Source organism: Macrotis lagotis, chromosome 3, assembly GCF_037893015.1.
Source record: "Macrotis lagotis isolate mMagLag1 chromosome 3, bilby.v1.9.chrom.fasta, whole genome shotgun sequence".
NCBI classification, from domain to species: domain Eukaryota; kingdom Metazoa; phylum Chordata; class Mammalia; order Peramelemorphia; family Peramelidae; genus Macrotis; species Macrotis lagotis.
The window spans coordinates 225,910,207-225,920,983 of record NC_133660.1 but is presented as its reverse complement, the minus strand read 5'-3'; positions in this window follow the sequence as shown (position 1 = coordinate 225,920,983).

Below are 10,777 nucleotides of genomic sequence, written 5' to 3'. Positions count from 1 at the left end.
GAGCTTGTAGCCACCTGGCCCAGCCCCCTGCCTTGGGCTCAGGTCCTTGGTGAGTTCAGCCAGATTTCTAACACCACAACAGAATTTAACACACACTCATGGAGTCTTAGAATTAAAAGGGAGGTCATCTATCCCCCATCCCTCCCCATACAGGAATCCAATATTAATAACTCCCATCTGTGCAGGAGCTGGTAGTTTACAGAGTGCATTCATATCTATTCCCTCATTCAAACCTCATGACCTGCACAATAGTGGTTATTAACCCCATTTTTCAGAGAAAAAAAATCAAGATCCAAACAAAGGGAAAGTGATTTTTCTAGCTCACATGGCTAGTAACAATTCTAGTACTTCACATTATACTTTATATCTATTTTGTATTTAATACAAAAGAAAGGCAGGCAAGAAACTGTAACTGGCAAAAATATGTAATGTAAGAAAATGTTAGCTAAATGTGTAGCTAAAAAAATGTAAGAAAAATATATTAATGGTGCAACTAGGTGCAGTAGATAGAACCCCAATTCTGGAGTCAAGAGTTCAAATGTGACCTCAGATTCTTGATATTTACTATCTCTGTGACCTTGGGCAAGTTATTTAACCCCAATGCCTCACCAAAAAAAAAAAAAAAAAAAGAGGAGAAGAAGAAGAAGCAGCTAAGAATTGTGCTGATTGCTATAGATAAAAAACAAAAATAAAACAATCCAACAGACCATAACCTTTTTTTTTAGATTTTCAAGGCAATGGGGTTTAATGGCTTGCCCAAGGCCACACAGCTAGGTAATTATTAAGTGTCTGAGGTCAGATTGGAACCCAGGTACTCCTGACTCCAAGACCGGTGCTCTATTCACTGCGCCACCTAGCTGCCACAGACCATAACCTTTGAGGAGTTTATATTCTATTGGAAATAGCAAAGTGCCAGATACTTAGTAGGCTCTTACTGAATGCATGATGACTGATTCATTTGCTTAATTATTTTATTTTGTTATTAAAGAGTGTTCTCTGGATAAAATTAATTTTCTCAGAATGATCTCATATGTACAAATACAAGGAATATTATGACCATTTTACTATTGGGAAAACTGAGATCCATCAGGTTATATGAATTATATACCGTGTGTGTGTGTGTGTGTGTGTGTGTGTGATCTTAACATCCATTTTAGAACTTATAATAAGAAAAGAGAACATAGAAAATTAATATATAGATTAATTTTACATATATATTCCAATTTGTGTCTAGTGGTAGCCATCTCTAGGGCAAAGAGTGGGAGGGGAGGGAAGAAAAGAATTTTATATGATAAATTTGTTATATATTTGAAAAGAATAGCAAGTTATTCATAGTAGGTTTGCAATTTAATGCATGATCATCTATATTATTCTACTATGTTATGGAAATGCTTGCTTTAATCCATAAATTAAAAAGACAATTAAAAAATAAAATGTCAGGGGCAGCTAGTGGTCCAGTGGATAGAGCACCAGCCCTGGAGTCAGAAGGACCCAAATTCAAATCTGTCCTCAGACACTTAATATTTATCTAACTGTGTGACCTTGGGCAAGCCACTTAACCCCACTGCCTTGCAAAAAATAAACCAGAAAAAATAAAATATTTTTGAAATTTATAATCAAAAAAGAAAAGAAAAACCATTTTTTTAAAAAAGAAAGAAAATAGAGCAACTTAGATTCATAAACTATTTATATATGTTTATCTCCTTTGGGGTTTTTTTTTAGGATTTTGCAAGGCAAATGGTGTTAAGTGGCTTGCCCAAGGCCACACAGCTAGGTAATTATTAAATGTCTTAGATCGGATTTGAACCCAGGTACTCCTGACTCCAGAGCTGGTGCTTTATCCACTGCGCCACCTAGCCGCCCCTCTCCTTTGGATTTTACAAAATTCCTGTGAGGTAGAAGTCATTATTATCCCAGTTTACAGAGAAGGAAAGTGAGACTGAGAGAAGCTAAGTCACTTGCTCAGAGTCACAAAAGTTAGGAAGTGTGAGACAGAATTTACATTCAGATTCCAAGTCTAGCCTTATGGTACTGTTGTTCCACTATATCGATTGTTGTCTGAAAAAACTGAGGCTGAAGTTAGACTTCAAATTTCTTAAAGCTAGGGACACACACACACACACACACACACACACACACACACACAATTAATCAATTAATTAGTATTCCTAGAACTTAGTATGCTAAGTAAGCAGAAGGCATTTAATGCATTTTGGCTGAATTCAATTAAGAACTATCCAGCAAGTATAACCTCATAGGATTCGAGACTGAGCGAACTGTCAGGGATTTTAGAGACACCCGGTCCACCCCTTCATTCTGAATTTAATAAACAACAAATAGAATAAGTATTTACTTATACATAATGTTTGAAAAAAAGGATTGTAAATGAACTACAGGTCTCTGTTGTCTATAGTTGGCTTTTCAAATAAATATTGAGATCAACCAATAGCTTTCGAAGCTGAACTGCTTCTCTTTCTAAGGTTCTTTCTGGCCTTTCTTCTGATCTTTTCACTAAAAAAAAAAAATCCTCAATGGTCCCCTTTTCTTTCTCCCTCCATCCACTTTTGCTACTCTATCTGTATATTCAAGTTGTATTAGCTATCTTTTTTTCCCCTGAAGTGATCAATCCTAATCAACATGTAAACTCTGACTTTTAGGGAGCCAATGCCCTTCTCCCTTTGAGAAGAGGGTTCATCATATTGCTACCAGACATTTTGTTGACGCCTTTTTGGAATTTGAAGAATTTCTCAAATATATAGCCTTACTATAGCTCAGAATTCCTGACTCAAGTGATCCACAGATCTCTCAGAAGAAGGAACCATAGATAAATATCACTCACAGATGACTAATTTTCCAAGAACTAGAACCCAATGAAAACTCTAATCAGGTATAGAATCAAGATGGTGGAGTAGAGGCAGCAACCCGGCTAAACTTTCTCTACATTCCTCTACAAATAACTTTAAAATAATATGTCAAATTGAATTCTGGAGCAGCATAGCCAACAAAACAATCAGAGTAGACATTTTTCTAGGCCAAGACAACTTAGAAGGTCAGCAGTAGAGGTATGTGACACTGGGATGGGGAATGGCCTAGAGCCCATGTGACTGAGTGTTACCAGAAGCTAATCACTCCATGAGATATCAAGAAACAATTTAAAAAGTCAAAATAATGGGGAAAAAATAGAAAAAGTGAAATATCTCGTTGGAAAAGTCATCATGATCAAGGAAAGATAATTTAGGAATCATTGTATTACCTAAAAAGAATGAACAAAAAAAATTTTATTTCAAGAGTTTTATAATTTCAGTAAAGGAAAACTATTGTGAGATCTTAAATCCAGAGGGTTATACTGAAATTAAAACTGATCAGCTCCTGAAAGAGATCCCAAAATGAAAACTCCTGGGAATATGATGGTCAAATTCCAGAGCTCCCAGAAGAAAATATTGCCAAGTAATAAGAAAGCATTCAAATATCATGGAGCCACAGTTAGCATCATATAAGATTTAATAAGTTCTCCATTAAAGGAATGGAAGCATGGAATGATATTCTACTAGACAAAGAATCTAGAATTACAACCAAATATCACCTATCCAGCAAAACTGAGTATAATCCTTTAGAGGGAAGAAAATGAATATTTAATGAAATGGAAGATTTTCAAGCATTCCCGATGAGTAGACCAGAGCTGAATAAAAAATATGGCATTCAAACACAAGACTCAGGAGAAGTATAAAATGGCAAACATGGAGAAGAAATCATAAGAAATTTAATAAAGTTACACTATTAACATTCCTATATGGGAAGATGATACATATAACTTTTAAGAACTTTATCATTATTAGGGCAGTTGGAATGAGTCTACATAGACCATGGGCACAGGTGCAAGTCAATTATGTTGGAATGATCTCAAAAAAAAAAATGAAGGAGTGAGAAAGAGGTTTGCACTTGTAAGGGGGAAGAGAGGAAGAAGAGAATATTATCCCACATAAAAGGGGCACACAAGGAAAAACTTTTACAGTAGAAATAAAAAGGGAGAAATAGCAGACAACATTTGAACCTCACTCCCAACAGAATTGGTTCAAAGAGGAAAGAATATACATCCACTCTCATTTGAGTATAGAAATCTATCTCACCCAACAGGAAAGTAGGAGGAGGAAGGGATTAGAAAGAGGGGATAGGTGACAAAAGGGAGGATGAATTAAGAGAGGCAGTGATAAGAAGGAAAACAAAATTTTGAGGAGGTATTGGGTAATAAGAGAAAGAGAAGAATATGCTGAAGAAAACAGAATGGAGGAAAAATACAACAATCATAACTGTGTTAATGAGATTAACTCACCATAAAAAGGAAGGGGATAACAGAATGGATTAGAAACCAAATTCCAACTATCTTTTGTTTATAAGAAATACACTTGAAACAGAAAGACACAAGTAGTGGGGCAGCTAGGTGGTGCAGTGGATAGAGCATGGCCCTGGAGTCAGGAGGACCTGAATTCAGATCCAGCCTCAGACACTTAATAATGACCTAGCTGTGTGACCTTGGGCAAGCCACTTAACCCCATTGCCTTGTAAAAAAACTAAAAACAAACAAACAAGTAGAGTTAAGATAAAAAGCCAGAGCACTAACTATTATGCTTCAGATGAAGCAAAAAAATGTAGGGGTAGCAATCATGATTCTAGACAAAGCAAAAGAAAAAATAGTTCTAATTAAAAGGGATAATCAGGAAAACTACATTCTATTAAAATATACACTTTAGATGACGAAGTAATATAAAAAATTACATCAAATTTCTCTGATGTCTTATTTCCCAAATATAGGAATTAAGTCAAATTTATAAAAATAAGAATCATTCCCCAAGTGATAAATGGTCAAAGAATAAGTAAACAGGCAGTTTCCAGAAGGAGAAATAAAAACTGTCTATAGTAATATGAAAAATTCTCTGGATCTCAACTGATTAGAAACATGCAAATTAAACACCAGAATGATTGGCTTAATGATAGAAAAGAGAATGCCAGAGGGGATGAGAAAAGTAAGGATAGAAATGCACTGTTGGTTGAGTTATGAACTGATCCAAAAATTCTGATGATTGATTTGAAATGATGCTCAAAGAACTATAAAACTATGCATACCTCTTGACTCAGCAGAATTATTATTAGGTCAATATCCCCAAAAGATAAATGAAAAAGGGAAAGTACCTATATGTATAAAAATAGTTATAATTTCATTTTTTGTGGTGGCAAAGAATTGAAAATTGAGGGAATAGCCATCAATTAGAAATGGTTAAACAAATTGTGGTATACTAGTTGTGATGGAATACTATTGTGTTTTAAGAAATGATGGGGGAGTTAGGTGGCACAGTGGATAGAGTGCCAGGCCTGAAGTCAGGAAGACTCATCTTCTTGGGTTCAAAATTGTCTTCAGACACTCACTAATCATGAAGCCCTAGGCAAGTCACTAAACCTTGTTTGCCTCAGTTCTCCATCTGTCAAATGAGCTGGAGAAGGAAATGGCAAACCATTTCAGTATCCAACCTAGAAAACCCAAACTGAAATCACAAAGAGTTGAACACAACCAAAAAGACTGAACAATACCAATGAAAATAAGAAATGACAAGGCAGATAGTTTCAGAAGAACCTGTGAAGAGCTTTATCAGTGAAGTGAGCAGAACCAGAAGATCATTTTAAATAGTAACAGCAATGTTATAATGATCAATACAATGATCCAAGACAATGCCAAAGGACTCATGATGAAAAATGGTAGACTGAGTGCAAACTGAAGTATAATTTTTTCACTTTCTTTATTTCTCTTGAATTTTTGTGACATGGTTAATATGAAAATATGTTTTGAATATCATGCATGATCAATATCATATTGTTTGCCTTCTAAATGGGGGAGAGAGAGAGAGGTTGAAGGGAGAGAAATATTGGGAACTTATAATTCTTTTAAAATTGAATGCTAAAAATAAATAATATTCAAAATTATATCAAAGTTTTTTTCAAAAAATCAATTCTAATTTATAGTCATACCTTGAAATTTTATAACCTTGAGGGATCTGAAAAAGGTAGAAACATAGAGAAAGCAACCAACATTGCCTATTGGTTTCCTCTGCCTCAAAAATTTCCTATCCTTCCCTCTGCTTTCGTCAATCTACTTCAGAGGGAGATGACTTCCTAGCATCTAATATTAATTATTTCTTTTCTCCTCTGCTGTCAGCCTGTACAAGGTTCTTGCACCGGACCCAGATATTACAACCTAAGGAATAAGCTGGGCCAGTTTGGACTGGAGGCGGTTGACAGCCAAATGGAGTGAGACCCATAGTCTAACCCACTGTTTTCTCCCTTATGTTGTGCCCCTTTCTCAGTCTCTGGTTGTTTCACACTGCTGCCCTTAGGCAGGCATTCCAATAAGCTTGGCAGGGAGCTGGATAAAGCCCCAATGCTGTATCTTCTTCCCAACCCCAAAGGCCCAAGTGATCGATAACAAGATGCTTCATAATAATGGCAAATTTACAAGCCCAATGCTACCCGTCCTTGTCTTCTCTGGGACTCAAGACCCAAGTCAGACCAGCCCAAGCCATCTGTACAGGGCTCTGTTGGAACAAACACCCAGCGGCCACACTGCACTCCAGCCGCTCAGAGATGATTTTTAACTGTTGCAATTGTAAAATATGTTCTTCTTACAATCGTAAATGAGACTACAGCAGATGGTGAAAGCTTAATTTAGAGTAATTTGTCCATTAAAGTATGCTGGGCTGCCAATGAGTCTTCATTATATGCATCTCTCATTACAAGAGGACCATCATTTGCTGGGGCTTGCATGTAGAGGAATTGGGCCTGGAGGAAAAGTTTGGAACACTTGAGAATTCACTTGGGTAAAAATCATTTTTTTTTCCAGAAGTTCAATTCAGCAGAGCTACTGTAAGCTGGATTTCCAAGACTCTCTCTGTGGAGAAGCCAGGGAAGATTAGTGGACTCTGCATCATCTTCTGGACCTGCAGTGGAGTGCAAGGAAGAGGGAGACAAAAACTAGCCAAAATCACTGAAAATGGGTCCAAGTGGAAGGCGCCATGACTATGAGTAAGAATTGGGAGAACCTATTTATTCTGTGGCTTCTAACATTGGCACTGGTCCTATTTCTCCACTACCATTGCTTTCTTTGCAACTGTGGCTCAAACCTTCCTATCCACTCTCCTAGACTATGTTGGTAGCTTCTTGCTGACTCCATTCTCTTCTCTCTAAACCATCTTTCACACTCTGGGAGACCAATCTCCATTTTACATAGAACTGCAATGACAAAATTCATCAGATTATGGGTTTACAACTGGAAAGTACCCTAGAGACCATCACATTCAACTTCCTTATTTCTTAGATGAGGAAACAGAAGACCAGAGAGGTTAAATTATTTGCTAGGTTCACACATATATGTCTAAAGTAGAATTGGAACCCAAGTCTTTAGGATGCCAGGTCCATTGCTCTATCCACTACATCCCACTGCCTCCAATTCAAACCCCTTTGTCTGACTCACTGTAATTTGAGACCACTCTTCTTTCCTAACTGTGTCTCAACTTGTCCCATACTCTTACCAGATCCTACCTTTGGGAGAAACAACATACATCCACATGGAAACGAATAGAAAATCTATAGAAATCTATCCAAACTGAAGGAATGATCTTCAAACATATTTTGTACTCTCATATATGCTGGTTTCCTTTCACATTGTTTCTGATGCCTGGAATGGCCTTCCTTCACCTCTTCATCTATTGAACTCCTAATAATCTCTTAAATCCTTATTTTAATGATCACCTTATCCAAGAAGCCTTCCCTGATCTATTCAGTAACTAATGGGTCCCAGAAATTGGATTGCATCTTTCTGAGGGCAACACTGCTAAGGGAGTGAAGAGGAGCGTGATTTATAAGGAAGAGAGAAGAAATTCTCTCTGGAACATCAACTGGTTTATTCTTTAACATACTCAACATGCAAACATTGCAGAGTATAGATTATTCCTCATGAGTTGCATTCCCTATTGGACTACAAGTCCCATAAGGGCAGGGGCAAGAGCTATATCTTAATTAAAGTCTGTATTTTTCCCCTCTTATGCTCTACACATAACAATTATAAGAACCATATGATAAAAAAGGAAAATGACAAATACTGGAGGGTCTGTGGGAAAACAGGTACATTAATGCACTATTGAGAGATCTATGAAGTGTCCCATTATTCTGGAATGAATTTTGGAGCCACATCCAAAAAATGATCAAACTGTATTGATATCACTTTAACCTAAGATATCAAGGAAAGAGGAAAGGGCCTATATGTGCAAAAATTTTTATAGCAGCTCTTTTTGTGGGGCAAAGAATTTGGAAACTGGGAAGATACCAATCAGGTAGGGGAATGGCTGAATTAGTTATGGTATATGAGAGTGATGAAATATTATTGTACTATGTAAAGACTAACAGACTACCTTCTGTGGAGAGTGGGGGGAGGGAAGCAGGATTAGGGGGAAAATTGTAAAATTCAAAATAAATAAAATCTTTCTAAAAAAAGAGAAAGATTATTGTACTATAAGAAATGATGAAGGGGACAGTTTCACAAAAACCTAGGTTTATATGAACTGGAGCAAAATGAAGTGAGTAGAACCAGGACAAGGACAATTTATGCAGGAACAGCAATTGTATAAAACTAATAAATTATAAAAGAATTAGTTACTCTAATCAATGCAATAGAAACAAATACAATTCTATCTAAAGATGGAAAGTTGATGGACTCATAATGAAAACTGAAACAATTTTCTTCCCTCTTTTTTGGACACAACTAACACAGAAATTTGTTTCACATGACTCCAAATATTTGCAGTGGATTTCTTTTTTCTTGCCTTCTCAGGGGAGGAAGAGAGGGAAGGAAAACATTTGGAATAAAAAGCAAGATAAAAATGAATTAAAAAGAAAAGCAGTGGGAGGAGACCTTGAGAAGGGGGGATATCTTAGAAAAGGAAAATTATGTAAAAGAAACTATCAGTAAAGATTTAAACTTTCAGATGCAAAAAAGAATCATAACTGATATATATATATATATATATATATATATATATTATATCAAGATTTACAGAACTTGTGTACTCAATGATCCAAAGAAGCAGTAAAGGTACCACATTTGAAAGTAAAATGGATTGTCTAACTTAAGAACTAAGTAAGACCAGACTCTTGAATGAACTGGTTGTGGGACAATGGATTGAAACTTAACCTTTCCTTGCTATGCCTGAGGTTTTTTTCTGAGTAAAATCTGGCCAAGGCATTCTTAACTTTTTTGTGTCCTGAAGCTCTTTGGCAGTCTGGTGAAATTTATAGAACCCAAATGCTTTTAAATGTAAAAGACTTTTTTTAAAAAATAAACACAGAATTACAAAGAAAATCCATTATATTGAATTACAATATTCAAAATATATTTTAAAAAAACAGATTCAAAGGCCTTAAGAATCCCTGGACCTTCTCTTCCATCTATTAGGTTTATTGTAATATAGTAAATATTTTTCTTTTGTTATTGATAATTATTTTCCGATAGTGTTCAACTCTTCATGACCCTATTTGGGTTTTTCTTAGCAAAGATCCTGGAGTAATTTGCCATTTCCTTTTCCAGCTCCTTTTACAGATAAGGAAACTGAGGTAAACAGGATTAAATGACTTGCCCAGGGTCACACAGCTATTTAGTATCAGGTTCCTGATGAATGTTCCTAACTCCAGTACTGGCTCTCTATCCACTGAACTACCTAAATACATTCTCAGTGCCTAATTTATGCTATGGATAAATAAAGATAAAGTTAGGAGGAACTCAGAAAGAAACTTGGGGAGCTGAACTCTGGGTCGGGTGTGACCTTGGACAAGTCACCACCAGCTTCTATGAGATTTGGCTTTCCCATCTGCAGAGTGATTTGAGGGCTGTGCCATACCCCACCCAGCCAAGTAGTTTTCAGAGGGTTTGAAGATATTTAAAAGGAACTTGGATGGCGGGGAGAGGAGATTTCGTTTCTATTTTCATTAACATTTGGTTTCCTTTGCAATACTACATATTTTATTTTGTGAATTTAAAAACAAGATCCTAAAAAGGGAAGTCATAGACTTTACTATACATGGACTTTACATAGACTTTACTGCTGATGGGGACCATGACACACACCAAAAATTTAAGATCCCCTGATTGATAGTTCCTAAGCTTCCTCCCAGCTCTCCCATTTACTGTGCTATAATCTAAGGTCCTTTTAGGTTCTGACATTCTATGTTTTATATCCTAAAATTTCATCGCAGCTTTCTGTATTCTAAAGCCACTCATAGCTCTGACATTCAATGCTCTGAGTTCTAAGGTCTAACCTCTGCATATTCAGGTTCAAAATATCTTCACACTCTTACACTGTTTTCTATTCCAAGGATCTTCCAACACTGACATTCCACATTCTCTGCTCTACAGCCTCTTCCAACTCTAACATTCTTTACACTATGTCCTGATACCCCCTGATTCGAAAAGACAAGTTGCTAGAATCAGTTTCTAGAACAGGAAAGGACTAATTAATTCAGTGTTGGGCCTTGAGGTAGGGGTGAGGGAATTCTCCTCATTCCCCAGCTGAAGATGAAGGGTTCCAACCCTGGGACAGAGATGAATTTGTAAGTGGAAGTTAAATGGCCCCAGTTACAGAGGTAGGAAAAGTTATTGGAGTGACCAGTCCATCCTTCTTCCCAACCAGAAGTGATCCCTCCCTCTTCCAAGCCCTCAACACAACTCTTGTAGATATTCTCC